At 36.3% G+C, this 17,912-nt stretch overlaps 1 protein-coding gene across 2 annotated transcripts in view; it reads left to right on the top strand.

Moving 5' to 3' along the window:
- Lingo2 (leucine rich repeat and Ig domain containing 2) overlaps positions 1 to 17,912 on the top strand; it is a 1,160,577-nt gene that overhangs the window by 66,020 nt on the left and 1,076,645 nt on the right. The window lies entirely within an intron of this gene.

Here is a 17,912-nt window from a genome sequence, read left to right as displayed (position 1 = left end):
AAACAATACTTAACTGTTGCGGCCTGCCCACAGTCCACAACACGAACGGTTCAACTGAGAATGGCAGTTCGAGCTGAAAAGAGAGGAATCTAGACGGGGCGGAAGAAAGAATGGGGCCAAGACGATTTCATGTTCAAAGCCCACCTTTTTAATTCCAACATTCAGTTATAAAGGAAGGGGGAGGGAACCCAATTTCCCACCAAGTAACTCGGGATCCAGTAGCAGGACGAACACATGTGTGCCTCCAAGCAGCTAAGCCGACAGGGTCCAGCAGTGGGCGTGGCAGCACGAATGAGCAGGAAACTCTACCCTTGAGCAAGCAGGTTCAAGCATGTGGGGGAAGGGAGACCACACTTAACAATAAAATAATGGCTGGGGCGATCACCATCCCTGACCCCAAGTTTTACTACAGAGAAATAGTGATAAAACTGCATGATATTGGTATAGAGACAGACACATTGATCAATGGAATAGAATCGAAGACCTAGAAATAAAACCACACACTTACAGTCACTTGATCTATGACAAAGAAGGCAAAAATATACAATGGGAAATAATAGCATCTTCAATGAATGGTGCTGGTCTAACTGGTATGTTGAAAAATGAAAATAGACCCATATTTGTCACCTTGCACAAAGATCAAGTCCAAGTGGATCAAGGTCCTCAACATAAGACCAGATAAACTCAATCTAAGAGAAGAGAAAGGAGGAAAGAGCACAAGGGTAGATTTCCTAAACAGAACTCCCATGGGGCATGCTGTAAGATCAAGAATCAATAAATGGAACCTCATGAAACTGGAAAGCTTCTGTAAGGCAAAGGACAGGGTCAATAAGACAAATTGGCAACCTACAAATTGGGAAAAACTTCACTAACCCCACATCCTATAGAGGGCTGATATCCAAAATATATAAAGAACTCAAGAAGTTAATCACCAAAAAACCAAACAACCCAATCAAAAAAAGGGGGGGGAGTATAAAAGTAAACAGAGATTTCACATCTGAGGAATCTGGATTGGCTGAGACACACCTAAATAAATGTTCAAAGTCCTTGCTGATCAGATAAATGCAAGTCAAAACAACACTGAGATTCTACTTTACACCAATCAGAATGGTTAAGATCAAAACCTCAGGTGACAACAACACATGTTGTCAAGGATGTGGAGAAAGAGGAACATTCCTCCATTTTCTGTTTGGATGAAAAACTGGTACAACCACTCTGGAAATCAATCTGGATTTCCTCAGAAAATTGGAAATAGGTTATCTGAAGACCCAGCAATACCACTCTTGGGAATATATCCAAAAGATGTCCCACCATACCATAGGGCATGCATTACAATATATTTATAGCAGCATTGTTTGTGATATCCAGAAGCTGGAAAAAACCCAGATGTCCTAAGGCAGAAGAATGGATATAGAACATATGGCTCATTTACACAATGGAATACTATACAGCTATTAAGAACGAGGACATGCTGAGTTTTGCAGATAAATGGATGGAACTAGAAAATATCATCCTGAGTGAGGTACCTCAGATCCAAAAGGACATTCATGGTGTGTGTACTCACTAATAAGTGGATATTAGCCCAAACGAAACAAAAACAACCCAGAATACCCAAGATAGGGGACGTTTGGGATAGCATTGGAAATGTAAATGAGAAAATATCTAATAAAAATATTTAAAGAAAAAAAGAGTCCACAGAAGATCAACAAGCTGAAGGACCCAAGTGAAGATGCTTTAGTCCCACTAGGTAGAGAGAAGAAAGCAAGCTCATGTTGGAAGGGAAGGACCTGGAGGGAAAGTGGTCAAGGGTTGGGAGGCAGTAGAGAGGAACCTGATCTGGTATTGCTTGAGAGAAAATGAATGATGCCCTAAGGGCCAGAAGAAAGAATGGAAACAGGAAACCTCAGAAGTAGGAGGTAGGGGTACCCTCTAGAATGTTCCAGAGACCTGAAATGTGAGAGACTCTAAGGACTCAAAAGGAGGGGCCTTAGATGAAATTCCGGACAGTAGGGAGAGGGAACTTGTAGAGTCCTCCAGCTGAAAGACAGGACATAAAATGAAGGATGGGGTTGACATCTCACAGTAACAACTATAATTGTTCCTGTCTCAAAGAATTACAGGGATGGAAATGACACAAGCTGGAGTTATCACAGAGAAAGGAGCCTCCTTTGAGAAAATGCCTCTATGAGATCTCAATTAGTGATCAAGGGTAGGGTCCCATTATGGGTGATGCCATCCCTGGGCTGGTACTTCTGGGTTCTATAAGAAAGCAAGCTGAGCAATCCAGGGGAAGAAAGCCAGTAAGCAGCACCCCTTAACTTTCCCTGCATCATCTCCTGCCTCCAGATTCCTTCCCTGTATGAGTTCCTGTCCTGACTTCCTTTGGTGATAAACAGCAATGTGAAAGTATGAGCTGAATAAACCCTTTCCTCACCAACTTTCTTCTTGGTCATTATGTTTTGTTCAGTAATACAATCCCTTACTAAGACAGTAGAGGAATTTAATCCAGCAACATGTCTGTTCTGGCAAGGAGTCATATCCAAAGATCTTCTAGGTCTATGTGATTTGGCTGGAATACAGACATCTTTAATTCTAAACAATGAAGTTCAAACTAGTTTGTGGAAGGAAGTAGCCATGTTTGAAAGTGACATCTAATTTAGCAGCAGAGTGACAAATCAGAGAAATATTTGACAGAATGAATCAGAGATGGGACCTGATCACCTCTCATGGGAATACCTCAGAAAAGAGAAGCAATTTAAAAGAGGTGCAGGGAGAGAGGATGAGTTGGCTCTGTTTAGTCTATTGAGTTCAGTTTAGTGAGCAGCTCAGGAGTCGATGCAGTGGATTGGGTTCAGTTATGTTCAGATCACACAGGAGAGCCAGTTGAAATCAGAGAACAAGAATGAGTCTAAAGATTGGAACAAATTGCAAGAGTTCGTTTCAGGCCTAGGAAAGCAATGAGAGAAACAAACAGAGGCAGGTTGAATCAGTTAGCATGCTGAGGCATTTGAGCCAAAACAGGTGAGTTGAACCAGCCAACCAGAGTTCAAAGAATTCAGAAAGAGCGAGAAAGGATGAACTTACTCAGCCATAAGCCTCAGAAATGACAATTACATCTGGCAAAAAGGAAAAGAAAGGTACTTTTATATTTGTTCATATTATATTTTTATCGGGCAATGGTTCTTGTCTAATTTGTTGGTGTCTAAAATTCTAATTCTGGCAAAGAATAAAAATTGACTCATTATCTTTAAAAATTAAAATAAAGAAACTAATTGGAGCAAACTATGTTACTTTTATTTAAAAAGCTTGGTGAAAAATTGATTCTGCTTAACATAAACAGCCTGGTCAAAGGGGTAGGCATCCGGCTTACTGATGGCCAAGTGAGCAGACAACGTCTGTTCTTGAACTGAGTGCAAGATACATATGAAGTAAAGAACATAGCACAAGATAGAATCTTGGTAAATTAAATGGAAGAAAATATAATAGTGAATGAAAATGAAATGAATATGTACACAGAGAGAAAACACCAGGATCATTCTTGGAAATTTTTCTTAGTGCTACAGAATTTGTAACTTGTCAGTTTTTAAATATTTCAACAGATATCAGAGGTATGCAAAAATAATTTGCAATATTTGCTCCTCCATTAGGTATTGTATTAGGTTCTTTTCTGTCACTATGATTAAAGTCCGTAAATGATTTAAGGATAAGTGAGGACAGGTTTACTTTGCTTCCTGGTTTTAGAGGTTCTCGATCCATTATGGCAGAGGAAGCACATGGCACAGCATGCTGGTCACTTGTTGGGAAGTGTGTGACAGGTGCTGATGACATCATATGTGCCAGAATGGAGAGAATGAAGGAGGCATCAGGTAAAATTTTTTAAAGTCATATGACCTCTGTCACTTGGGCTGAACCTCTTAAGACTATGGCAGCCTCCCCAAAGAGGAGGCAAATAGAGGCAATTCTTGGGAAAGCAACACTTTCTCAAATCAAACCATCATAACATCTCAAGGGACAATCATATGCATTGACTAATTTTCAATGTTTTACATACTTTGTTCCATTTCTATTTAAAACTGAAATGAGCTGGGCGTGGTGGCGCAGGCCTTTAATCCCAGCACTCGGGAGGCAGAGGTAGGCGGATTTCTAAGTTCGAGGCCAGCCTGGTCTACAAAGTGAGCTCCAGGACAGCCAGAGCTATAAAGAGAAACCCTGTCTCGAAAAACCAAAAAAAAAAAACAAAAACAAAAAAAGAACAAAAACAAAACAAAAACAAAAAACAAACAAACAAACAAACAAACAAAAAACCTGAACTGGATGATATTTTGATTATTTTATCTATGGATAAATAGAAACTGGAAAAGGAAAGCCTGAAATGAGTAGGGTTAGTAGCAAAGTTTATGATTCTAAGATATTTTATATTCTATATGGGAAAGCGATGAGAATATGGAGTATACTTCCTAACATAGATGTTTAAAGAATGTCGTCTGCCTTTATAAAGGCTGAGTTTTGAACTTTGAGCTATTTGGAGATATGCGCAACCTACGTTGAGGACCTACTGCTATCACTCATGGTTTGTTTTTAGATTGTTTTGTTACCATGTCCCAGTTTTTCTGTAAAATTATAAACCGACATTTCTTATACTTTAACTTTTGTTAGAAGTACAACTACAGGTTACACATAGTGATTTTAGTGCCTACTTACAAACTCTAAATTAAATATGTAAAGAGATGAGTGTATATGAATTGACTAAAAATTCCTTTTCAGTGGTTTTTATATTTTATTGGATGTATATGTTCTTCCACATATTTCTATCTTATTTTTATAACAACATGAAGGTATCACTCCTCCATCAACCATTAACTGCTCCTACATTGATTTAACTTTAGCTCTGATATTTGCACAGTTCTTTACCCATGTTAGTGCACAGTCTAATGTCACAAAATAGATACAATATTATGATGGCTGATAAATAGTACTTTTCATTAAATAGCAATTAACTCATCATACATTATAATTAGTAAGTGTTACGAATAACATGGAATTTCAACTTATAAGGCATTTAACCTACTTAAAATTAATATTTATATTCTATGATATTAATCTAATTATGGTTAATTAGAAATAAAAGTATATAGTGTGATATTAGACTTATATATAATTAATACTTCTTTCAAATACTTTATAGAGTGCAAGTGACTATAAAGTGAGTATTTAACTTTTATATTGTATTTTCAAATATTTATCTGTTTTCTTTTATGTATATATGTGTTTTGCTTGCATATGTACATCTATGCCATGGATATTCTTATTGTCCACAGAGTCCAGAAAATAATTCCTAGTACTAGAGTCACAGATAATTGTGAGCTGCCACTTAGCTTCTGGGATCTATACCATGGTCCTCTGTAAGAGTAGTCAGTTTCTTAGCTGCTGGATCATTTCTCCAGGCCCTCATAATATTTTTCCTCTGAATCTGACTACTGCTATAAAATCATTCTCTTAAAAGATGATGTTATGTGGGTGAAAATGTACTAGTAGAATAGTGATAAGAATAAATAATGATACATTTCTATAGAACTAACAGAAATAAGGAGCTGGACAGATGGCTCAGAAGTTAAGAGCACTGACTGCTCTTCTAGAGGTCCTGAGTTCAATTCCCAGCAATGACATGGTGGTTCACAACCATCTGTAGTGGGATCTGAAGCCCTCTTCTGGTATGTCTGAAGACAACTACAGTGTACTCATATACATAAAATAAATAAATAAATCTTTATAAAAAGAAAGGAAAGCATTGAAAATAAAAGAACCAAGAGAAATAAATAATTATAGTGATTGCTTTCGTTAGGGTTACTATTGCTGTGATAAAAAATCCTGACAGAAAGAGTGTACTAGAACAGGTTTTAAAGTGCAACTAAAGTATTCAGAACTTTACAAGTTAAGACATATTTGGAGTCTTCAGAATTGCAGTTAATGTTCTAAATGTTTATCTATTTGCAGAAGAGTTAATCATTCTAAGTAGAAACCATACGGTAAAAAACTGTTAGTGTGGTGTTTATCGTAATTATATCCAATTCTCTCAGGACTTTGGATTTCGCTTCTGCTGGTCCAGCTAACATTTGTGGATTGAAAAATCAGAAAACACATGCAGTCATTTTCCTTTCATTATTTCTGAAATAATACAGTATAAATAGTATTTACTAGTAACTTCATTATGGTAAATATTACACATATATAGAGGTAAGGGGGTAATCTAAACTATGTGGGTGTGTTAGGTATAACTACTATGCCATAGTATGAAAGGCTTTGGGACTTGGGTGGACTCTGGCATTTTGGGAGAGATGATCTTAGAAGCAATCCCTACATGGGCACAGAGGATAACTACATTCTGTGTAATATATTTGTCAGTGTAGCCTACTGGCATAATTTTGTGTAGATTATTGATCTTGAGAGTCAAATGTTTTCAAATCTGCTGGAATTAAGTTACTAAAAGGTATTGTTAAAGAAAAAGAAACCTGTATAAAAATCTGAATGGAATTATTGATAAAAGTCATTTTTGCCCAAAATAATATTACTGAAATCCAGACTTTCAGAAGTTGTAGTTCTTTCTCTAATCCCAGCTGCTTATATCTCAGGAATCACAAGTTCAAAATACCAAGTTACAGAGGGAGTTCAAGGGTAGCATGCATAACTTATCTAGATATGCTCTCAAAATAAAACGCGAGGTTCTGAGGGTATATATTTAAGTAATCATGTAGATACATAGCTTTTGTGAAGCCCTAGGGTGAATAATACTTTTTATAAAATAAAACAAACCCTCAAATCCCAAACAAGTAACTACACCCTAAATTGGCCACTCTCCATTTAAAAGTAATTTTGAGAGAAGATGTTAAAGTGGCATGAGTTATAAAGACAAACTATGCTTTAAAATACTTTATTTTTGCCTTGTAAGTCAGAATTAGCAATATGAAGTTGTACTGGTTGTTTTTTTCTGTTAACTTGACACAACCTGGAATCATCATCTGGTAACTATGATCCTCAACTGAAGAATTCCCACAACTCATGCTGGCCATGAATGTGAAAAAAAAATGTGTTGGCTGAAACTAAAACAATATCCAGAAAACTATAGCATTCAAATAACAACTTACATCAGAGATATTTACATTAGAATACTTGGAGAATTTCACCACTAAGAGAGGCAGCAGTTTTCACTGTAATCATTAAGTAGTGCTTTCATGATCATAGGTGCTATTTATATTATTATGTAAAATACATCTTACAAAAACTACTGTTATAAGCATAGATACTTGTCAGAAATAATACCAGGTAAAGAATCTATAAATCTGACTTTATGGTAAATACTTGTAATATTTGGAAATATTTATTAGAAAATAGCCAATGAATCACTAAAGATGTACAATCATCTTTTAAATAGCTTGTTTCATTTCCCAGAATCTCTTGGGCATTCATTTAAATTTCTGGTGTCTTTAATCTGTGGCTGTTTTAATAGAAACTGAGATGTTCCATTACACAAGCAAGTAAGCCACAGTCTATCTGTCGGTTTGTGAGTCATATAACTGAATGAATGTGGTATGGAGGTTTTAATGTTATAAATACCAATCATTATCTAAGCTTCAGAATATCAGGGATGTGTTTATAAACATTAAAATTAATCTGGGATACGATTGTTAATCTCTACCCGACTGGGTTTTAGTGAATAAAAGGGTGAAATTGAAGAAAGAAGGTCCTGGAATTTGAAACAGAGCAAGGAGCTATATAAAAGTGTTTGGAGGAAAGAAAGAGAAGAAAAAAAAGAGATATAATTATAATCTCAAAATATAAGATAAATGGCAAAACCTTAATTGATTAATAAAGTATAGAGATGGATCTGAGGATTATGGAGTCCTGGAGAAGAATGCATCTGAGCCTCTCATAGCTACTTGGTGGGATACACATTCTGTGAAAGTGAGTCTTAGAAGAAGCTATATTGACAATTAATTTGGGTGATACAGTTTTTATTAACATATACATAGAGTGCAGGGTAACGTAGTAGTAGGGGGATTCTAGAATTCAATACTATAGATTTCTTTATTTACTTGTTAGGAAAACAAGATTTTTATATTATGTTCTATATAGTGGCACATATTTTGAGTAAAATTATACTACATATTTTATAGATCTAAAATGTTTGCACATTGGCTCCTTGTTATTCTGTTAGAGTCTCCATAAAATACCAGCTATATTATTTATTTTCATGTTATTTCTAAAAAATAATGCTATAAACCAAATAGGCAACCTGAAGAAAAATATTAATTTTATATATACAATGAAAACTGAACCCATTATTTTAAAATTAAGTATGCTATATAATTCTTATTGCCAGATTACACAGTTGCATATCCCTGGTTGAGGTTCTAACACCACACATTCATAGATGAAATTTGGATAATCTAAAACTTATCAATATCATTTAAAATACAGATTATTTTTACATAGATAAAAGTTTGAAGTAGTTTATTCACAAGATAGTTAATGAAATTACACAACAATTTAGATGGTTTTTGAAATATTGTTGATCCATTTAGAAATAATGTTCCTTTCCTTTTATAGTTAGGTTCTAAATTATCTCACTTTAGTAATTCAGTATAGGTTAGTGGAACTTCCAAAATCCAACTAAACCATGTTAGTAAATAAAAATGTTTGCTCATTTAAACAAATGATGCTACAGAAATGTCTTTATACTCTTAACATCTACACCTTGACTATAGGAGTAGTAGTTATTTAAAATATTTGAAATAGTTTGTACAGTGTCCTTAGACACTAACTAGTTTTAAGGATTTTTGAGTGAGGGGGTTCCTATGTTATCGCAAACACACTTAGTGCAAAGTTTGTGTTCATGCTATTTAACAAGGCCACAGAAGTCTGGATGAGGACTATGTTCATATCCTGATATTAGCCTACTAATGATATGTCTGTTCAATTTTCTTATTCTACCAATGTAAGTGAAAAGAAAAACTTTATTTAGTCATGCTAGTATAGATGCTTTTCCTTGCCACTTTTTAACTTCTACTTTTATTTATTCATGTTGATAAGAGGACAATTCCTGATGATCATCACCCACTAAAAACTGTTTTGTCAAAAATGTGTTCTCGGGGTACAATTGCAATATTTTTTGTCACCGGTGTGGATTCTTCTGTCTGTAGGGGCAAATTTATTTACAAAGATGTTCTCCATAATAGAAAAACCTTAAAATATAGTATTTTTTGAGAATTAACATCAAGAAGCCTATTGTTAAAAACGGAGAAAAATCAAAACCAAGCAAAAGCCTAGTATTTATAAAATCATACAGTTTTGTTTTGTTTTGGTTTTGGTTGTTTGTTTTGTTGTTGTTTGGTTTTTCAGTTTTTCAAGACAGGATTTCTCTGTATAGCTCTGGCTGTCCTGGAACTCATTCTGTAGACCAGGCAGGCCTTGAAGTCAGAAATCTTCATGCCTCTGCCTCCCTAGTGCTGGCATTAAAGGTGTGTGCACGACTGCCTGGCTCATACTTTTATATATGAGTTTTTGATGAGTTAACAACTCAAAATCTTACAAATTTTAAAACATTTCATTTATTTAAACTTACCTGAAAATGACTATATATTTTTCAAATACCTTGATATATATTTATAATGCTTAAGTTTAAGCTGCACTCCATATTTGCCCTAATTCTGTCAAATAACTATTATTGATATAGTATTCACAGAAAATTTTCAAAATAAAATATTTGCATTTTATTTCATTTTACTTATATAACTATGTTATTGATGAAAATCATGCACAAAAGTAACTCAAAATAAATAACAATTGCTTTTCATCCTCTTTTAAAGAACTATGAAACTTCAGAGATTCTTGGGTCTGACTCAAGTTATTTCATATTCTGATATAGTTAGAAGAATAAACAAACCATTTTTGAAGCAGCAAAGATAATTGGCCAGATGGACTTCTGTCTCCACACCTGCATCAGCACACTGTGTGCCTAGAACAATCACACTGCACAACTGATGACATTTACAAAATATGAAGTTATAATTATATGTAGGGGCTTCTTTGGATGATTTATTACTCTGAGCAACAGCTGCCAGAATTCAACTGTACCTCAGACAAATTCCCTAGAAAGACCTCTGCAATTTAAGAAAAAATAATGAACCATTCTATCATAGAGACACTTCTGACGTAGTGAAACACACACACACACACACACACACACACACACACACACACACACACACAATCTCAAAGGAAATACCAAACATTTATTGTCCTTTTTTTTCCTCACATCTTACAGAAAACGGCACAGATGGTAAATGTCATTATCAAAAACACTGTAAGTTCTGTTTGTGTGAAAGAAAAGTAGGAAATGCACGAGCAGATAGCGAAAACAGAAATCCTCAATATGTTAGTCATTTATGGACCTTTGTTTTTGCTCATATAAAACTTGAAGTTTTTAGTAGTCTTGTTCATAGGCAATTCCTCATGATGATATAATGGAGGTCCATTACAGAAGCCTTCCCCCACTATAATAAATGTGAGTCTTAAAACAAATATATCCAATCACATGGTCTGCAAAGTACTTAGATTTCATGCTGCCATAGAGTTAGCCTCAGGAATATTTAATGATGATAGAAATAATTATTAATTATTTACACACACACATTTGTATATATATATATATATATATATATATATATATTTGTTTATATGGTATGAGTGTGGGTGTATAATAAAAATAGTTGCTTGGGTCAATAAAGGAACAGATCAACTCAATTCATTTAATGTTTTTCCTATGTACTTGTGTTTAAGGCTGCCCACTGAGCTCATGCACGAAGATGTTGGTTCTCCCTCTCTCAGAAGTCATTGATTACCTTCTGCTCTTCACCTATAATGGGGCTTTGAAATTTCCTCCATCCAAGTTTGGCATGTCAACTGGCATTGCCCTTGTTCAGGTCTCATTCAAGATACCATATTATTGAAGGTTCTTGGGTGGAGAATCCCTGTTATCTATAGAAGACACTGTTCTTGGACTTTTATTTTCATCTCTACAAAGGTTCCATAGGTATCTTGACTGGATTTGCATTGAATCAGTACTTTACTGCCACCTTTTCAGCAGTTATTCTACTCATGAACAGCAGAATCAGTGACAACTTGGCACAAAGATTTTAACTGAGCACTGGCATCTCAAGTTTATGTCAGAAACATTTTATAGCTTTCAGCTACCTCAATTATGTTTATTTCCTGAACAGTGTATTAATATGATGCTGTTATGAATGGAATTGGTGCTGACAATTTTATTTCTGGTTGTTTTTTATTGTCATTATGTGACAGGGGCCTTTTGGGTTGCTGGTTTTCTAAAATGTTAAAGCCTGGCCAGAAGTACACTGAGGGTTGAATCACTGAGTTTTGGTATAAATATAAATCACTAAGATGAGCTTTTAATTCTACAGATTCTTGGACAAGGGAGAAGAAAAAGCCAAGAAAGTACATTTAAGGAGTATTAGACGTTCAAGAACCGCAAGTGGGCTGTGCCTATGAGAACACCTATCTATTTAGGAAGTGATAACTTGGTGAATACATAGGTTATCAAAGGGACACACAGCCCTTTCTTCTCAGATATATAATACCTCCATTTGGAGTTAATAATGGTTTTACTTAAGATATAAAATGGGATTTTTATTGTGTGTTTATGAGGCATAATGAGGAAATGTTCTCTCAAAAGATATCCCCAGACTGGACTTAGTCTATAATGGGTCTGTGATTTGCCAATGAATGATAACCCAGACTCAAATAGCATACAACTGCAAAGAACACTTCTTCTGCAGAAATCTAGCATGCAGGGGTCTACCATTCACTAGAATGGAGCTGGAGATGAGAGCTTTGAATGCTCAACTTTAAAACAGATTTAGGGAAATTCCAGGGAAGAATTTTAATGAGTTGGTTCTATTTCCAGGGGTATGGGTGTCTCTGGGATTGTCTAGCTGCCCAGGGATGTTCCAGGAGAAGCCTAAAAACTGCTGCTGACTTGTCCTGACAGACTGCTTTTCCCTCAACCAGATGATGAGGCAGCTCCTGATTGGCTATCCACGGGGGCTGTGTTTATTTCCACTAACTGACTTGTCCAGGCTTCTCTGGTTCTGGCAAACAGAAACTTAGGCCTAGTTTCCCAAGCTGTCAGTTTGGAGCCTGTCATGGAGTCTTCCTAGCTTAGTCCTCTCAAGTCTAGATATGAAAGTCCTGTTGTCCACATTCGTGAAGGGTATTACAGAACACACATGATTCCCTTTTTAAAGTGCATTGTTTATTATTGACTATTATTGATCATGATATTTATGTCAGAGGATGTTGACCTATTGAGACTCATATAGTCTAATACTTCCTGGGAAGCAGGTGATGCCTTTTAAATCACATCTACCTACCTAGAATCTATTATCAGTGTGGAGTATAGAAATAAAACTGGCGTTTCAGTTTTCTGAGCTGCTGCTGCCTAGACATATTAAATAATGGTGTGTGTGTGTGTGTGTGTGTGTGTGTGTGTGTGTGATGGAGTTTTCTATAAACACAATAATTTCATCTGTCAAGGGAGATAGTATTTTTATGTCTGAGTAGATATATATTTGTGTGTTTAATTAATTATTTTCCAAGTGTTCTGAATAAGGCCTTCAAGGTAGTCATGTGCTGTGGCATTTGTTATATTTTTATAGTAGTGTCACATGTCACACTGATTTGGTATGGTATGCTGAAATATTCATGCAAAGATTAGAAAACTCTCACTGGTCATCAGATATGGTTCATTTTAGGTGCTGTTGAATTTGGGGTTTTGTTGTGTTAATGTTTGGACTTTTTCTTGCACCCGTCAGGGATATTGCCCTACAGATTCCTTCATTGACAGAGGAGTCAGAAGAAAATGCTAGTGCTCCTTCCTTTTCATGTTTTCACAGTGTTTGACAAGAACAGATGATGTGCAAACATTTAGTAATAAGATATATAATGCACATCTATATCTTAGATTTCACTTACATATAATTTATTTTAAATTATTGATTTCATCATCTTAATATAAATATATTAAGAATTTGTAACTCTCAGTGATTCAACCTTAGCGTATTGAATGTTTCTCAGAATTTGTTCTCTATTAGGTAGTGGCTGCTACAACTTTTAATCTAGGCTTTTATATTTCTTTCCATATAGGGAGTTTTAATATTTAACTTTCTGTGCCCTCTATTTTGCAAAGTCTTATTAAGAAGTTATTCAACTTTTTATAAAACCCTCCTGTACACAGGCAGGAATACCCAGTGGAACACTAGAGACACCAACCCATACCCATAACTTTTGACCCAAAGTTTATTCTGTCTACAAGAAACGCAGGGACAGGAGATGGAACAGGGAATGAGGTAATGGCCAACCAATAACTGGCCCAACTTGAGACACATCCCGTGGGCAAACACTAATCCCTGATACTACTAATGATACTCTGTTATGATTGAAGACAGTAGTCTAGCATGACAGTCCTCTGAGAGGCTCCACCCAGCAGCTGATTCGGACAGATGCTGAAACCCACAGCTAAACAGTGGAGCTTGGGGACACTTATGGAAGAACAGGGAAAGGATTACAGACCCCAAAGTGGATAGGAAGTACACAGGAAGATGAACAGAGTTCACTAACCTTTGAGGGCTATCAGAGACTGAACCACCAACCAAAGAGCATACAAGGGCTGGAGCTAAGTCTCCCTGCACATATGTAGCAGATGTACAGCTTGGTCTTCATGTATGTTTGGAGCTGGAGTTGGGGGCTATCCCAAAAGCTGGTACATGATTGCATTTTTAATGGCTGAGTACATAGCAAATGTACTTCATTTTCTTCTTTTGTTTAAAAAGAAAACTTGAAGTTTTTTTTTACTTTTTTTGAGACTGCATGACCTATATCTCATAGTGGTTTCAAACTTTGCCTAAATTTCTGGTACTCCACCCCCACATCTTAAGTGCCAAGAGGTATTGAACTAATGCATGCATGCTTCTCTGTGGCTTCTAGTTGGAATCAGCGTCAGTCCTTTACTTTAAAGAATCTTCAAATCAAATGCAGGTTAAACAATAGCAGTCACATTGTTATATTTAACAAGTGAGAGTATAGGACAAAAATCATAGTACTTAGGAAACTTATCTCAGAAGCAACATCCATCATTTTTTGCCACATTCTGGTACTTGGAAGCCAGTCACTGATTTGTACTTTTGATACTCAAAGGTGGTCATTTCAGGCATTAAGAGGGTCTAGAATGATGCCAAGTACTGAATACATGTATTTACTCTGGGTTATCTAAAATTAAGGCAAACAATGATTAGTAGAGATGTAAAAAATTAGTATAATCTTGAGTTTACTATTTAGCCACTTTTCTTTGAACTACTCCTTTACAAAAATATAAGTAAATATATCTACCTCTTAGGGGTTATAACATGCATGAGAAAAACATTACAAGTATAAAAAGCAATGTAAATATTTCATCTTTCAGAATTGGACTTATGGAGTATAATATACATGTCAAATGTAGAAATGTAAAAATATTAAACTAGAATATTTTAAATGGAAAATATATTATTCAGTCAACCACTCTATAGGACAACATGAGATAAATGAATACACTTACAAATAGTTTTGTACATATGGTGTAGAAAAGCAGGATCGCTGCGGAGGGCAGAAGGTAGCATGTGTCCTGAGTATATGTCCAAGAGGTTACTGTTCTTGGCAAATCTGAGGAAGAAAATACTTAAAGCCATCCTCGTAAGAGAATAGACATTTTTTTTTTTTAATCATTCCTACTCTGTTATTCTTGAAATTTACTCACTACATATTCAGTTATATTGATGATAGTTTTCATATTCCAAAGATATTTACTTGTTATTACTTTTTGTTTGAAGTGTCAGCCTTGTGAGACTGCCTCTGTATCGGTATTGTATAATTCATAATTACCTTTTTCCTATTTCTATGGAAATAGGGCTTGCAGCTAGATTAAGAAACTCCTACCCAGTACTAGACATTATACTGACCGAGAAAGTGTATTTTGAAAGGAATTATTTAGATATCTTTACACACTGAAATGACCTTATCATCTTTATTACAGTATTATAAGGTCTACTTTACTGCTTTGGCCATTGTATAGATCAAAACTCATAATACATGTAGAATCCTTCTTGAGTAATCATGTGATATTTTTAAATTATGAATCTTCTATATGCTTGCCTAATTTCCAATCTTTTATGTAATTTTAAAGTACGTGAATATAGTAACTGATACAACTAGTGAAACAAAGGTGAACTGTCTTGAATATCATTAAATATTCATCAATATTTATAAATTATAGGCACTGGAAGAATTGCTAGAATTCAATAAGTTCCTTCTGTAAATTACTGATGATGAAACTAAAGTTTGCAAATAAGAAAGTTTCTAGTCAATGTCATTGTTTTATAGATCTCTCCTGTGGAACATATGAGACTCTAATACTGATACTGCTTTGAAAATAAAAAGGAAGACATGGATTTGGAAAACATACATATAAGATTCAGACATTTGAAGAAAACTTGTCTACAGTATTGTATCTCTCAGTATTGTGTTTCTATTTTTTTGTTTTGTTTTGTTTGTTGTTTTGTTTTTGTTTTTTGTTTTTTGTTTTGAGACAGGGTTTTTCTGTGTAGCCCTGGCTGACCTGGAACTCTCTTTGTAGACCAGGCTGGTCTCGAACTCAGAAATCTACCTGCCTCTGCCTCCTGAGTGCTGGGATTAAAGGCATGCGCCACCATGCCTGGCAGTATTCTATTTCTTAATTCCTGGTTAAAATTGGAGAGCAGGGGTAGTGAAGAAGGGAGGGGGAGTTATTTATTTATTTACTCTGATTTTTTATTCCTTTTACTTTTTTAAAATCCAGGTGTTGTCCCTCTCCCGGTCTGCCTAGCCACATTTACTCATCCTATCCTTTCCACACTGTCTCTAACAGGATGTTTTTCCCCATCCCCACCCCCACTCAAGGAAGCCTCAAGTCTCTCAAGAGTTAGACACATCTTCTCCCACTGAGGACAGACCAGGCAGTCCTCTACTATATATGTGTAGGAGGACCGCTGACCAGCTCATACATGCTGGCTCGTGGGGGGGTGGGGAGGCTCAGTATGTGAGAGATCTCAGGTGTTGGAGTTAGTTGAGACTGCTAGTCTTCCTATGAGGTAGTCCTCCTCCACAGCTTCTTCCAGCCTTTCCTTGATTCAATCACAGGACTCCCCAACTAATGAGATGAATTTATTTAAGTTGGGCTGGGCATAGGAGCACATAACTCTACTCCCAGTTCTCTGGAGGCATATTAAGGTAGATGGATCTCTGTGAGTTGAAGGCCAGTCTCGTTTACAAAGTAAATTCCAGACCATCCTGAGTTATTCAGTGGAAACCTGTCTCAAACACAATCCTCAAAATATGTAAATTATTGACATTAACAGAACAAGAGCATCTACAGATATCAATCTAAATACTTATTCACAGAAGAGACGAGTTTATATATAGTTTATTATCTGCAGTTGAAACGGTATTAAGGCTATTACACAATAAAAATGGTATAGAGTATCAATTTTTCTATTTTTATTCACTTTATATCCTGATCACAGTCCCCCTCCTCTCCTCCCAGGCCTACCCTTATAAACACTTCTCCTATTGCTTCATCCTCTACCATCGAGCATTCAGTCCTAGCAGGACTCAACACATCCCCTATCACTGAGTCCCACCAGGCTGTCCACTTAGAGGAAAGGAGATCTAATATCAGAGAACAGAGACCTAGACAGCTTTGCTGCACTTGGTAGGAGACCCACATGAAGACCAAGTTGCACATTTGCTACAAATGTACAGGGGATCTAGGCCCAGCTCCTGCATGTTCCCTGCTTGGTGGCCCAGGCTCTGTGAGTTTTTTTGTGGTGTCCTTTACCCTTCCCACTTGCTCAATTCTTTCCCCCACTCTTCACCAAGACTTCATGATCTCTGCCTGATGTTTGACTATGGGTCTCTGCATCTGCCTCCATCTGCTGCTGAATGAAGCCTCTCAATAGACAGTTTTGCTAGGTTCCCATCAGCAAATGTAGTAGAGTATCATTAATACTGTCAGGTGTTGGTTCTCTCACCTGGAATGAGTCTCAAATTGGGGCAGTCATTGTTTGACTGTTCCCTCAGTCTCTTCCCCATCTTTCTCATTGCACATCGTGTAGATAAGACAAACTAGGGGTTGAAGGTTTTAGTGAGTGTACCGATGTCCTCCTTCTTACTCTGGAAGTCCTGTCTGGCTAAAGACACTTAAATCTCTCTATCTTCCTATGGTAGGATTCCCAGCTAGGGTCATACCTACCCCCCTATAAACTCCCCATACCTTCTCCAGATCTGGCCTCCAGCTAGTCACTGAAGATGATATCTATGCTTATTTCCATTCTCACTCTAGCTCTGTCTCACCCCCTTGCCCCACACCTGATCGCCATCCCTGTTCCTCATCTTCTATCCAGTTCCCTCTCTCCATTCATTTCTGATAACTATTTAGTTTTCTCTTCTGAGTGACATTGGCACATCCTCCCTTGGGACCTCCTTTTTATTTTTCCTAGTTTCTTTGGGTCTGAGGATTCTAGCATGATTGTCTTGCATAAGGCAACAATTCTGCTATGGGTTGTATTATGACAGGAGAGTTGTTGGAACTGGGTAATATTTGAAGCCTTTTTTTTGTAGATTATATCCTACTTGGGTGTGAGAGATTATTCACTTGGCAATGACAACTGGGTAGAAGAAGGATTTGAGAAGACAAGCAAATCATTCAGAAATCAGAGGAACTAGCAAATACAATGCTGTACAGTGACATAGCAGATCAATATTTTAAA

This window comes from Mus caroli, chromosome 4 (assembly GCF_900094665.2).
Source record: "Mus caroli chromosome 4, CAROLI_EIJ_v1.1, whole genome shotgun sequence".
NCBI classification, from domain to species: Eukaryota; Metazoa; Chordata; class Mammalia; order Rodentia; family Muridae; genus Mus; species Mus caroli.
Note: the sequence above shows the minus strand (reverse complement) of the source record. Positions and strands in the feature narration are given on the sequence as shown.